The sequence below is a fragment of the Hippocampus zosterae genome, chromosome 12, assembly GCF_025434085.1.
Source record: "Hippocampus zosterae strain Florida chromosome 12, ASM2543408v3, whole genome shotgun sequence".
In the NCBI taxonomy this organism is placed as follows: domain Eukaryota; kingdom Metazoa; phylum Chordata; class Actinopteri; order Syngnathiformes; family Syngnathidae; genus Hippocampus; species Hippocampus zosterae.
In genome coordinates this window covers 19,517,705-19,532,043 of record NC_067462.1, presented here as the reverse complement: position 1 = coordinate 19,532,043, position 14,339 = coordinate 19,517,705, and the positions used below count along the sequence as shown (strand labels likewise).

The window sequence follows — 14,339 nt, the reverse complement described above, 5'->3', positions numbered from 1 at the left end:
CGCAAAGGTGGCATATATTATGAGCTTGTTGACAGGTCCGGCGGCGTCATGGGCTATGGCGACGAGCGACGCGAAGCCGAGCCTCCGGTCTTCATTCCACGACTTCGTTACGGCGTTTCGCCGGGAGTTCCACCATCCCGTGCGGGGCAGAAAGGCTGAGGGCCGGTTACTCGAACTCCACCAGGGGAGGCGATCGGTGGCGGACTACTCAATCGAGTTCCGGATTTTGGCAGCCCAGAGTGGCTACGATGACCGGGCGCTGTGTGGACTGTTTCGTCGCGGATTAAACACCCAGCTCAAGGATGAACTGGCGACCCGCGACAACAGTGCCGACCTGGAGGAGTTAATCGAGCTCTCCCTACTGTTGGACAACCGCCTGAGGGAGAGAAACCGGGAGCGGGGAGGTGATCGGTTCCCATCCCGCCGTGCCACGTACCGCGGGGAAGACCGTGGGACGCAGCGAGCAGCAGGACCCGGAGATCACCCCCGATTCCGGAATGCTGCCGCCGAGGAGGAGCCGATGCAGCTGGGCGGCGAGAGCTCTGGATCGGAGGGGAGAAGGCGCCGGTTCAACGATCGTGCTCGGTCTGACAGCGGCCAACAAAGGACCTCATGCTGCCTCCAGCCGTCCGGAACCTCCACCATCCTCGTTCAGCGAGAGTGGTGAGTCACGACCCCGCGCAGAGCCTCCCGTGCCTCGGCGAGCCGACTCCCGGCCGGGACACCCCAGGAGACTGGAACTCGAAGACGAGATATATGGGGGGTCCCGGTCGCAGCGGGTTAGGGCTCTGATAGACTTGGGGGCTGATGGTTGTTTTATGGACACCGACTTCGCCTCTGACTTGGGTTGTTTTGTCGAGAAGTTGGCCGATAAGAAGCGGGTTTTTGATCTCGATGGGCGCCTTCTGGCGGTCGTAACGCAAAGAACAGAACCACTAAGAATCCAGTTATCCGGAAACCATGTCGAGCATCGACGGTTTTATTTAATGCGGTCTCGAGCCGCTCCGGTTGTTCTCGGTTTTCCCTGGCTCAAGACTCACAACCCCGTGATTTCCTGGGAGCGCCCGGCAATAGAGAGTTGGAGCCGGTACTGTTATGAACATTGTTTAGGATCAGCCGTAGGGGAGCATGAATGTGCCAGTGACGACTCCCCCGAAACGATCTGCCTTGACGGAGTGCCAGATTGCTATCATGACCTACGACAAGTGCTCAGCAAGGATCGCGCACGCTCGTTGCCCCCGCACTGTCCCTATGACTGTGCCATAGACCTGCAGGCGGGCGCTCCGTTGCCGAATTCACGGCTTTATCAAGTGTCTCAACCCGAACGAGAGGCACTTACGGAGTACATAAAGAGCTCGCTCGCTGCAGGTCTAATTAGACCATCGCAATCACCGTTAGGTGCGGGATTTTTCTTTGTGGGGAAAAAAGACAAGACCCTGCGACCGTGCGTGGATTATCGTGGTTTGAACGACATTAATGACAAATGACAAAAATAAGTATCCGCTGCCATTGTTGGACTCCGCCTTTGCAATCAGCCACTATCTTTTCAAAATTAGACTTACGCAGTGCTTACCACTTGGTTCGCATCCGGGAAGGTGACGAGTGGAGGACTGCTTTTAAGACCCCGCTGGGTCATTTTGAATATTTGGTCATGCCCTTCGGGCTCACAAATGCTCCCGCCGTTTTCCAAAGTCTTATCAACGACGTGTTGAGGGACATGCTGAACATTTTCTGTTTCGTCTATCGTGACGATATTTTAATTTTCTCCCGGTCACTTCAAGAACACAAGCAACACGTCAGACTGGTGTTACAGCGTTTATTAGAGAACAGGCTCTTCGTCAAGGCAGAGAAGTGTGAATTTCATGTACCTGTCATCTCTTTTCTGGGGTTTATTATTGAGCAGGGCAAACTGAGAGCAGACCCCAACCTGGTACCTGCCTGCCACAGGAGGTGCTACGACAGTTCTACACGGCAGTCATCGAATCAATCCTGTGTTCTTCCATCACGGTTTGGTTTGGGGCCGCCACAAAAAAGGACAAAATCCGACTTCAACGGACAGTTAGGACGGCAGAAAAAATCGTTGGCACCGCCCTACCCACTCTTGAGGACTTGCACACTGCAAGAATCAAGACAAGGGCACGGAAAATCCTCCTGGATCCCCCGCACCCTGCCCACCACCTTTTTCAGCCACTCCCCTCAGGCAGACGCTACAGATCCATGCGCACCAAATCCAGTAGACACTTAAACAGCTTCTTCCCTCTAGCCATTAACTCCTTAAACAGTCACTGACATAGTCACTCTTCTTGCACCACAAAATGGTACTACAAAACTACTGGTTACTCTAAAATGGTTCAATGATTTTGTTGTTTACGATGATACTAGTGCAGCGTGTTATACCGGAGACAAATTCCTTGTGTGTTCTACATACTTGGCCAATAAAGATGATTCTGATTCTGATTCTGAACAAGACGGAGGCGGTGACGAACTGGCCAACACCGGCAAACCGGAAGGAGTTACAGCGCTTCTTGGGGTTCGCTAACTTCTACCGTCATTTTTATTCGCGGCTACAGCCAAAAGGCACTCCCGTTGACCCGACTCACATCTACTAAAGTCCCATTCAAATGGGACTCGGCTGCGGACTCGGCGTTTGCGAGCTTAAAAGCAGCATTCACGAATCCTCCGGTGTTGCTACATCCTAACCCTGACTTCCCATTCGTCGTAGAAGTGGACGCCTCGGATTCGGGGGTGGGGGCGGTGCTGTCCCAGCGTTCCCCGGTCGACCAGAAGTTGCACCCCTGTGCCTTTTTCTCTCGTCGACTCAGTGCAGCCGAGTCGAACTATGACGTGGGCAATCGCGAACTGCTGGCTCTAATCGCCGCCTTACAAGAATGGCGCCACTGGCTCGAGGGGGCTAAGGAGCCGTTCACTGTCTTCACAGACCACAAGAACCTAGAATATCTCCGCTCCGCCAAAAGACTCAACCCCCGTCAGGCCCGGTGGGCCCTATTATTGACCCGATTCAACTTTGTCCTCACATACTCTCCAGGTTCCAAGAACATCAAGCCCGACGCCCTTTCCCGTCTCCATGACCCTGTGGAAAGGGACCGGACGCCGGAGGCCATTCTCCCGGCCCAGTGCATCGTGGGGGCGTTGGGGTGGGAGATCGAGCAGAAGATTCAGGAAGCTCTGGATGGAGCCCAGGTCCCGGTTGGATGCCCCGCAGGGAAGCTGTTTGTGCCTCCACCTCTGCGCTCGGAGGTGTTGCAGTGGGTGCACGTGTCCAAGGTGGCCTGCCATCCTGGGGTAAACTGGACTGTGCATCTCATCACCCAGCGGTTCTGGTGGCCGGAGCTTCGGAGGGATGTGGTGGACTATGTCAACGCCTGCTCCTCTTGCGCCTGCGGCAAGACTTCACGTCGGCCTCCGGCGGGACTGCTCCAGCCTTTACCCATCCCTCCGCGACTTTGGTCCCACATCGCCCTGGACTTTGTCACGGGTCTTCCTCCATCCCGTGGGCGGTCCGTCGTTCTCACAATTGTGGACCGTTTCTCTGAGGCCGCCCATTTTGTTCCCCTGTCCAAGTTGCCGTCGGCGTTGGAGACTGCCGACCTCCTCATCAAGCACGTCTTCCGTCTCCATGGCATCCCGTTGGACATTGTGTCGGACCGGGGGCCCCAGTTCGTGTCCCGTGTTTGGAAGCGGTTCTGCCGGTCCCTCGGGGCCACGTCCAGTCTGACCTCGGGATACCACCCCCAGTCCAATGGACAAGCCGAGCGTGCCAACCAGGATCTGGGGGAGGCCCTCCGCTGTGTATGTCTCCACAGTCCCTCCTCCTGGGTCGACCACCTACCCTGGGTGGAGTATGCGCACAACACCCTCGTCTCTTCAGCCACTGGTAGGTCTCCCTTCATGTCGGCCTACGTGTATCAACCACTGCTGTTCCCGTCCCAGGAGGGACAGGTGGAGGTCCCGTTTGTGCAGCATCACCTCCAGCGAGCCCACCGCGTGTGGAAGGAGGCCCGTGCTGCACTGTCCCGCACGGTGACCCGGAACAGGCAGATCGCGGACCGTCGTCGGCGCCTGGCACCTACCTACCGTGGTGGGACAGGAGGTGTGGCTGGCAACAAAGGACCTTCGCCTGGCCGGCACATCCGCGAAACTGGGGCCCTGATTCACCGGACCGTTCGTGGTCGAGTCCATCATCAGCCCCGTCACGGTCAAGCTCCGGCTACCGCCCACCATGCAGGTTCACCCCGTGTTCCACGTCTCCCTGCTCAAACCGGTGGCTTCCAGTCCCTTGGCTCCGTCTCCGACTTATATGCGCTGAGTTCCAAAATCTGACTGACAGCCGACACGCTGTTTATATAGAGAAAAGGCGGAAGTGACTGTGGCCAGGCATGCGGGAAAGAAGTCGGCCAATCAGGGAAGGGTGGGTGTGTATATATACATATTTGGAGTGGGAGAGAGAGATAGAGAGAGGGAGAGAGAGGACAGGCAAGCTAGTCCGCCAATGGTGAAGGGTGGGCGTGTAAGTGGACGCCTCAAGCCAGTACCAACACTTGAATAGAGTGTGGCAATGTGCATTGTTGCAAAACAACTCCGGTTTTGGTTTCTAAGAACCCCTGAAAATAAATTCGACAAAAAGACACGCCTACGAAGCTCAGTTCAAACTTAAAGCCACCGGTTATGCTTTTGGCATGCGTGCCCATCTCACAGCAGCGGTGAAAAAAACAAGTCAAGCAAATGAACTCTGAGCTTGCCGTTATTCCCGGAGGCTTGACTAAAGAACTCCAACCGCTGGAAATTGGCATCAACCGGGCGTTCAAAGTAAAGTTGCAAACGGCATGGGAACAATGGATGATCGTGGCAAACACAACTTTACAAAGAGTGAGAGGCAGCGCTTGGCGAGTTACGCGATAATACGCAACAACGAGAGGGAACGCGGCGTTTTTGATGGATTACGGTACTTGCACAATTGTTCAATTCTTTCTACACACACACGCGCTGCCACCATGTTTCGCTCTGTTCTTTACTTTCAAATGTGGGAAAGCTTCACACGAGAGAAATGTTGACTTTGCTGTTGCTACTCCTTCTTTCCGCTCGGCAATGCGTAGCAACTAACACTAGCATGTGATGCATTCAATGACAACTGAGATGTGCAGTCCTCTGCTTCTGATACAGAGGATGAGGACGTTGATGGATTTCTGGGTGATGATTGATCGAAAAACGTGAGAACATTGTAAGATGGCTAAATAAAATACACCCGAACTCAGTTCTGCTTTCGTTGCCTTTTTAAAAACGTGTTTTTAGCTTATCTGTATGTCTTGGCATGCTACCGTTTGCTTCAAGCTAACGTGTTAGAGTGTGCGCATGCATGCCGTATGTTTAAGCTGGCGTATGTTTTACCACTGTAAAACTGCGGCCATTCGTACGGTGCGTCCTGTGTATGTGGAAAATACAGAAATGTCACCCATTAATGAGACTGCGGCCATTAGTACGATGCGTCGAATAGTCGTGAAAATACGGTAATTACACGGGCTTTATTTGTGCGCTCTGGCAGTTGACTTACTGCCGGAGTATTCCACGCCGTGCCATTTCTCTCGCCGAGTCCTTCTCGAGAAAACTACTATCTTTATATCGATTGTGTTAAATTCTAGAGTTGCCTAATTCATTTTCCTTGCTGTTTTTCCGCAAGCGTTTTCTGTTATTTCCTTATTCTTTCCTGGTCCTTATTTTGACCAGCGGTTTCTGTTTGTTTCACCTAGACGGGTATTTTGTGTTTATATTAAATCTCATTTTTTTGTCTGACAACATCTCTGTGTCTGCTATTTCGGGGATCCACTTCCTTATTTTGTTGTGCACGAAGCAATAATTCCATCGCTTCGGGCACAACGTGACCTATTCTCCCTATTCTCAAACTACAAAAAAAAGCAATTCGAATTATTAATAGATCAAAATATACGGAACCCACAAATCCACTATTTATTAAATTAAATACGATGAAATTTTATGACCTGGTTGACTTTAAAATCGCCCAATTAATGTACAAAGCACACAATAACCTCCTCTGCCAAAACATTCAGAAGTTTTTTGAAATTCGAGAAAGCAACTATGAATTAAGAGGTACCAACTTATTCAAAAAACTCAAAACAAGAACAAACATCAAGCAAAGAAGTGTATCTAGCAAAGGTGTTAATCTGTGGAATAATCTCGAAACCGACCTAAAAATGAGTAAATCGCTTGCTGAGTTCAAAAACAAATTCGAAAAAATAGTACAAACAACCTACATCAATCAGAGTTAAAATGATCAATTCTAAACATTAAATATAATGATAAATCAGAACTAAGTTGATAAATAGAGAAAGGTATTGAAATATCCATTATGAATACAAGAGAAAATTGACACAAGAGTGCCAGGGTGAGGATGTATATAATCCCGATACAAACCAAAAGTTGTAAAAATATCACGGTTAAGGGTAAAGTATGAGCCTTAAAGGAGACTTCTTCTTACTTTTTAATTTCTGATTGATATAAAAATGATTTAGTAGATATAAACACATAACGGGGAAGGAATAGATAAGTTTTTTACTTCATCCTACTGCCTTGAACATAATAACTGTTGAATGAAGACTGATTTCTTTCTTTTTACTTTTTTATCTACCTTATTTTCTGTCAAATTATTACTGTATATATTTTATGTTCAATAAACAAACAAACAAGCAAAATTTTCACGACGATTCAGCGCACCGTATTGTTGGGCGCAGTCTCAGTAACAAGTGCTATTTCTGTGTATGACACATACACAAAACGCACTGTATTATTGGGCGCAGCCAGGCATGGTAAAACATACGCCAGCTTAAACATAGGACATGCATGCACGCACGCACGCTAAAAACATGTTTTTAAAAAGGCAACGGAAGCAAAACTGAGTTTGGTTGTACTTTATTTAGCCATTTTACAATGTACTCACGTTTTTCTCTACACCTCTTACACGCTCACCCTTCACTCATTGGCGACTGGTACCTGCTAGGGGCGTGCCTTTAGCCTCCTCTTACACGCCCACCCTTCAGTCATTGGCGGACTTACGCATGCCTGTCGTCACTCACTCCGCCTTTTCTCTATGTAAACAGCGTATCGGCCAGAAGCGCTCTCATTCGTGCTTTGTAACTCGTCTCATACACTAGACGCTCCGCATTATAAGGCATTGTGTCCATTTTGGAGAAAATGTAAGACTTTTAATGGTGCCTTATAGTCGTGAAAATATGGTCGTGTGAATTCTGATAAACTATCTTTCTTTAGATATATGAGGATGAATCTCTCTCTTTCTCTCTCGCAATCGATATTTAACCCTTGTATTGGCCCAGATCTTATTTTACTTATCTTTGTGTTTACTTTGAATAATGACAATGATTGACCTTAAAATGATCAAAAAGTGAATTTGAAATTTGTCTAACATTTGTTAAAAAAAAAACAACAACAAAAATACTTTTTACTTTTGTATGCAATTTTCCCTCTAGAAATGTCCCAGAAAACATTGTTTTGAGGAATATAAAGATCATATTTTCGGTAAGCTAAAAGTGAATAATTTGTTTGTTGAAGACATGGAGAAACTTGCCCTTCATTAGAAAGATGATGGAGGACACGTTTCCCCACCGGTTAAAAATCTCCGGTACCTCTGGCCTGCACTCAAAATAGATTCCGAGGTAATAGGAGTACCTCTCACTTAAGAACTTATCAAAATTGTGAATCTTGCTCGTTTGGTGCTTTTGTAGTTCTCCTGCTATTATTTTAATGCAGTTGTATGCAGAGTTCCAGCAGATTACTAATGTTCACCTGCCCAACAAATTTTATGCTCATCTTGGCAGCCGTAGTACGCATCTGATGACCTTATTCAGATGGAAGGCATCAAGAACTGGAAAGATGGCCAATGCACTGGCAGCAGTGTTCAAAACTCACTAGGAACAGGTGAAGAGATATGGCTTTGGGAAAACACGTTTTGCTGAGTTCAGTCTAGCGGCTGCTTTTGACAAATTTTTGGGTGCGGAATCCAAATTTTTAAGCAAGAGGATCCCTGTTATTGTTTTTAACTCATTCAAACCCTTTGATGGCTAAAAGCGGAAATTAATGCATAGTTCCCGCCTCCCCATAACACCTAAAGCCGTCAATCACGCCTTTTCTTGTGGTATAAATAGTAAAAAAAAAAAGGCCAGCAGGGGGAAGTGGTGCAAAAGCCAACCAGGATCATGCCGCAGGAGTAGTAGAGGTGGCATGATAGATAAGATAAGATAAGATATCCTTTATTTGTCCCACAATGGGGAAATTTACAGCCTCCAGCAGTGGAGTAGTGGTGGAAGTGAATAGTGGATTGGAATATTAGCAACTAGCAAGTTAGCAAAGACGGAGAAAAGAAAACAACTCACACTTGATGATTGTTTTTTCGGTACAAAAGCGCCCTGGAAACAAAACAACAAAAGAGATGGTGTTTGTGGGGAAGAGAAGATGACACTTCGGTCACGTAATCTAAAGCAGCAGCCGTCAAACGACAGTCGGCCTGTGACCTTGTACCAGCCAAACAAAGATATCTGCATAGATGAGGGTATGATGAAGTGGCAGCGGCGACTTTTCATTCGTTTTAGTAAGTAAAATATGGCATAAAATCATACATATTGTGTGATTCTGAAACGGGATACTGTTTCAATTTGCAGCTGTACACAGGGGAAGCTTGTACAGTGAACAATATTGTCTTCAGCCTTCTGGACCACCTCGTTGGACAAGGGTACATCATCTACATGGACAATTTTAATAATTCTGTAACCTTGTGCACTCAGTTGCTCGAAGCAAAAACTCGTATGTGGAACACTCAGAAAGCACAGAGGAGAACCTCAAATGATACAGGAGGCCACAAAGAGCAGCTTGGGTGCAGGGGTAACACTTGCATGCCACAACGGCAACGTGATGGTGCTTGCATGGTAGGATAAAAGAACAGTGAAATTGGTGAACACCTGCCACAAGCACGCCATGCAGATGGTGGAAGTGTGGAAGAAAGGGGAGAGGAAAAAAATCAGCGTGATGAAGCCGGAGTGTGTTGTGGTCTACAATTCACACATGAATTGGGTGGACCGTTTAGATCAAAACACTGCCTATTACTCCTTCATGCGTAGGTCCCTGAACTGGCCCAGAAAGCTTACTGCTTATTTATTTCAGTTGAGTTGGTTCAATGCTTTTGTTATATTCGAAGCCAGACACCCAGGTAAGGCGATCTCTCTTTTGGACTTTTTGATGGTAGCTGCAGACACTTGGACCTCTCAGCCACCAGTTGATGAAGGCCAAGATTTTGATGAGGCTGTGAGAAAAGGTCCTCAAGCCCCCTCCAAGAGGGATCCACCGATTCGGCTTGGAAAATTACGAAAGCACAAGCTTGAATATTTGCCACCCACCGCCACAAAATTGAAGCCTCAGAGAAGGTGTTGGGTTTGCGTGCGCCAAGCAAAGCGCAACGGGACTTGTGTGCCTTTGCATCAAGGAAAATGTTTCATTGTGTATCAAAATTCAGTCAAATGTGAGTGATTGAGGGGGTTGCTCCAGTGAAAAAGGGTGGTATTCAATGAGTTAAATATGAAATAAATATGTTTCCATGTACAGTATGTATGTAAAACACCAAGATGGAATGTTTACACACTTTGAAAACAAACAAACAAACAAAAATAATTAAACGGTGTGACCAAAGGGGGAAAAAAATAAACTAGAGGTTTCAAATTATCGCCTTAATTATAGTCATATTTAGCGCATATTTTTTTTTAATCGTGTTAATCTAAATTGTAAATGCTAATTTTATTGTTAGTGTAGGTGGGTTCCCTTTTTTACAATATCGCTTATTGTATGTTGGCTTCCTGTGTTAGAGTTGTTGAGGGCGTGGAAACAACTGTCAGTCACAGCCTGAAGCGGACATTGATTGGCTGTCATTATGTTTGAGCTTGTTTAGCAGAATATTCCACTACCAAACCTATGCATCTGGTCTTCAAATGAAGAAGCTGCAGAAGCCCTGCTAAAGAAGTACCCCTGCCAAAGGGAGCCCAATACATCATTTTCTGTCAAGTCTGGGTGAACACATCGACTCAAATACAAGATGGCCAACGACCATTCCAAAATCAGAAGGTCAAGTGCGCCTTGCCCAGAGCTGGAGATAAACTCTACAACAGGGGTCTCCAATGTGGTGCCCATGGGCACCAGGTAGCCCGTGAGGACCACACCAATAGCCCACCTGTGCTAGGATTGTGATTTGCTAGTAGAAATTATGATGCAAAAAATGCAAACACTGGCAGTATTGTGAGACATCTTTAAGATGATCAAAGCCTGAAAATTAAAATCATTATGAAAAATAACACATTATAATATTACTAAATGTAATTTGTACAAATGTTATTGCAGATGTGTATCAATTCGGTAGCCCTTCACACAATCGGTACACATGAAGTAGCTCTCACTCTCAAAAAGGTTGGTGACCCGTGCTCTGGGAGAGAAGTGTCCTGCGAAGAACTGCGAGAAGCCAGAGAGCTCAGGTGAACTTCCTGCCTCCACATCCAAGTGGAGAAACTACCGACAGTCCAGAGCAGACCTGGGGATTTTACGGCCCGCAAGCTGCATCGGCCCTTTGGTTCTATCCGCCTACTCACCCACACCCGCACTGCTGATCACATCACCCCCGTCCTTAAAAACCTCCACTGGCTCCCCGTTCCCCAGCGTATTCAATTTAAACTGCTCCTACTCACCTATTAAGCCCTTCACAATCAGGCCCCCTCCTATCTTTCCGACCTTCTTTACCAATACACTCCTTCCCGCAGTCTCTGCTCCTCAAACACAAACCTCCTCGCCATTCCCGTGACCAAGCTCAAAACCTGGGGGGACCGAGCCTTCACCGCCCCCACCCTCTGGAACGCTCTGCCACAACACATCCGCAACAGTACTGACCTCCAATCTTCAAATCATCCCTTAACCCTTATATTATGTTAAGGGTCAATTTGACCCGTTTCAGTTTTTGTGGTGGCCAAAGCAGTGGATATCCTTTCTTCATGAAATTTAGTGACTTTTCCTCATCTAGGGTCATGAACTGGTGTGTAAAATCTGGACACTCTGATGTGTAGTGGGATGTCTGTGCACAGTTTGCATACAAATATGATGTTGGGGTCATTTTGACCCAGACACTTTAATATGGGCAAGTAGCTTTTCAGATCCAAAAGAAACATGTCTAATTGATGAACAGTACTTTGTTTTGACTGCTCAGTGACTTCCAGATACCCAGCTAGGTATGTGTAGAGCAGGAACTTTCTCTCATTTGACTCGTCACTCTTCTCATGTCATTTCTTTGACCAACATACAAAAACGATTCTCCAGTAAATTTACAGCTGAATAAGCTTCATCACAGAGTTTGAACTAGGATAGTGATGCAGAGGAAGATATTTCAGAGACACAGGATCTTTATGGCACGTATGGCATCAAAATGTGGGCAGTCTATGATGCAATATCTAGTTTTGCATGGAATATGCAAGTGCATACTGGAAAGCTACCTGGAGGATCATCTGAGAAGATTCAGATGATGCGTGTGGTGCTGAGGATGAGTGAAGGACTGCAAAATCATAACTTCTGTACAATATTACGGCCTTGGAGATGAAGTTCAGGAGAGAAAGCTGACTTTTTTGGCAACAGTCAGAAGAAATAAGACATAAATTCCCGGTGAAATTCTGAAGATGCAGGGCAGACCTCTGCATTCCTCAGTATTTGTTTTCACTGAGAAAGCAGCAGTTGTGTCATACTGCCCAAATAAAAACAAAAATGTTCTTGTAATGGGCACAATGCACACTGATGCATCTCTGAACACAAGAGAAGACATGAAGCCACAAATGATCCTGGATTACAACTCCACCAAAAGGGGACTTCACAATCTGACAGCACACATACAACTGCCAGTGCAATACTTTGTAGATAAAACACTGAAAATCTCAGAAAAGTTAAATGAAAAAAAGAAAACAGGGAAAAACTTTAACTAAACAGTTCTTAAATTATTAATTAATATATATATAAATATTAATATTTATTAAAAATCTGTAGTCTGTCTCTTATCTGAATGTTTACATCATCTTAAACAAAGTTGTTACTGGTGTAACCTGTTTTTTGACTATTTTGTGTGGATTTTTACAGTGCGGGTCAAAATGACCCACAACATAATCAATGTGATTTTTTTTCAACATGAGGGTTAAAGCTCTTTTACCCATTTTTCTTTTGTTCATCTAAATGTGCTTTTGTAAATTGTGTATGCTTGTTTTAAATGCACATTTTTATCCTGTGTTTTAAGCTCTTCTAAAGTGTCTAAGTGTGATGAAAAGCGCTTTCAAATACAATGTATTATTATTATTATTATTATTATTATTATTATCTCACTGTCCCACCTAAAGTTAATTAGAAATTACAAAATAAATGTATTTTCAAATTTTACCGCATGCATGAACTGCTTGTGTACTGCATTTTTTAAAGTTTGTTGTTTGTTTGTTTATTGAACATAAAACATATACAGTAATAATTTGACAGAAAATAAGGTAGATAAAAAAGTAAAAAGAAATAAATCAGTCTTAATTCAACACAGTTATTATGTTCAAGGGAGTAGGATGAAGTAAAAAAACGTATCTAGTCCTACCCCGTTATGTGTTTATATCTACTAAATCATTTTTATATCAATCAGAAAAGAAAAAGTAAGAAGAAGTCTCCATTAAGGCTCATACTTTACCCTTAACCGTAATATTTTCACAACTTTTGGTTTGTATCGGGATTATATACATCCTGGCACTCTTGTGTCAATTTTCTCTTGTATTCATAATGGATATTTCAATACCTTTCTCTATTTATCAACTTAGTTCTGATTTATCATTATATTTAATGTTTAGAATTTATCAAATACTCTGATTGATGTAGGTTGTTTGTACTATTTTTTTGAATTTGTTTTTGAAATCAGCAAGCGATTTACTCATTTTTAGGTCCGTTTCGAGATTATTCCACATATTAACACCTTTGCTAGATACACTTCTTTGCTTGATGTTTGTTCTTATTTTGAGTTTTTTGAATAAGTTGGTACCTCTTAATTCATAGTTGCTTTCTCGAATTTCAAAAAACTTATGAATGTTTTGGCAGAGGAGGTTATTGTGTGCTTTGTACATTAATTGGGCGATTTTAAAGTCAACCAGGTCATAAAATTTCATCGTATTTAATTTGATAAATAGTGGATTTGTGGGTTCCGTATATTTTGATCTATTAATAATTCGAATTGCTTTTTTTGTAGTTTGAGAATAGGGAGTGTGTTTGTTTTGCAGGCATTTCCACACAGTAGGTCATATATGGTAATAATAATGACGTGTATAATGTGTACAAAGATCTCTTATTTAGCACTTCCTTGGTTTTGTAGAGGATCCCTACGGTCTTGGCTATTTTTCTTTTTACGTTATCGATATGTGGTTTCCAACATAGTTTTGAGTCTATTACTAATCCCAGAAACTTGATTTCATACACTCTTTCTATTTCAATTGAGTTTACCATAATTTTAGCTTGGTGTTTGATTGGTCTTGTGCCAAAAACAATTGACTTCGATTTTTTCAGGTTAAGTGACAATTTATTTCTGTCGAACCAGTTTTTTAATTTGTTTAATTCGTTTTCTACGGTTGTCAGGAGCTGTTTCAGATTTATTCCAGAACAGTAGAAAGTTGTATCAACAGGAAATAGGACACATTTAAATAGTTTTGAGACCTTGCAGATATCATTTATATATAAGATGAATAGTTTTGGACCAAGCACTGACCCCTGAGGAACTCTGTGAGTGATTTTCAGTTGATTCGTTTTTTTATTGTTGAGTTGCACGTACTGATATCTGTTTTCTAAATAACTTTTTATCCATTTATAAGCTACACCTCTAATGCCATATCTTTCTAGTTTTTTCAATAATATACTGTGATCTATTGTGTCAAAAGCTGTTTTAGATCTAGGAAAACCCCAACAGTAAATTCTTTGTTGTCTATATTAGTGGCTATTGCTTCCACAAACTCCATAACTCCCATTGAGGTGGTCCGTTTTTCCCTGAAGCCATTTTGATTCTCACTTAACAGCGCATGCTTTTGTATAAAACTATCAGAGAAAATAGTTTTTGTAATATTTTTGAAAATTGTGGTAGTAGTGATATTGGTCTATAATTTGTAAACAGATGTTTTTCTCCACTTTTATAGATTGGAATAACTTTAGCAATTTTCATTTTTGATGGAAAGATACCAGCTTTGAATGACAGGTTGCATATGTGCGTGAAA

The 14,339-nt window shown here is 44.2% G+C and overlaps 1 long non-coding RNA gene across 1 annotated transcript in view; it reads left to right on the top strand.

Annotated features, from left to right (window-relative positions):
* The window catches only part of LOC127612118 (uncharacterized), a 53,968-nt gene extending 40,572 nt beyond the window's left edge, over nucleotides 1-13,396 (top strand). The window contains exon 2 of the long non-coding RNA XR_007965575.1: nucleotides 13,185-13,396. This is a non-coding gene — a long non-coding RNA (uncharacterized LOC127612118). The remainder of the gene's footprint in view (nucleotides 1-13,184) is intronic.
* Nucleotides 13,397-14,339: the final 943 nt, after the last annotated feature.